The following is an 824-nucleotide window of genomic DNA, read 5'->3' on the forward strand; positions in this document are numbered from 1 at the left end:
TTTTTATAGCGAAAGAAGGGGACAGCGCACTAATAATAATAATAATAATAATAATAATAATAATAATAATAATCTTGAAGCTAGCATTGTCTTTTGTTAATAAGGGTTTTGAGGTGGGGTAATTCCTTTGCATGCTTTCTCAACTCTTTTTAAGTAGTCTTTTCATGTTATTGCCATTGGCGACATATATATGCACTCTCAACCATTATTATTGGCGATATATATATATGATCATCAAATTGAAGCTATTAGGGTATTAGCTAGCTAAGCTAGTTGCATTGTTGTCTCCAAGTATATTTATAATCCTAATTAGTCACAACTCACACTATGTTTCTCTCGCTAGGGTTTGTCTTCCACACCCTCAAAATAATGTGACTTTGGTTAAAATAATCATATTATATTAGAAATAAAGTTCGATTATATATTATAGTCCATGAAATTTCAATGTGTTATTTTGTTTAATCAATCATATTAGTTATACACTAAAAATTAATTATTTATATAAAATATATATTGAAAACATATAAAATAATATATATTTGTGCATAATATATAATGACAAAATTAATAATTAATTTTTGTGTGTATTTAATATTTTTGTATTTGAATGTATATAATTGATGAAGATATAAAGTTTTCCCGCACATGCAATTTCTTTACATTAGCAGCAGTAGTAAAGTTCGAATATAATATCTAAGAATGCAGATATTATTAACATTGTAATTATTGAACTCGGATTGACAATCGTGAGTATTAAAACTATTGACCTATTCGCTATACGAAAATGTTTGCTAATAAAAAATAATTAGTTAAAAATAGTAAAA

Source organism: Arachis duranensis, chromosome 6 (assembly GCF_000817695.3).
Source record: "Arachis duranensis cultivar V14167 chromosome 6, aradu.V14167.gnm2.J7QH, whole genome shotgun sequence".
Lineage (NCBI taxonomy): Eukaryota > Viridiplantae > Streptophyta > Magnoliopsida > Fabales > Fabaceae > Arachis > Arachis duranensis.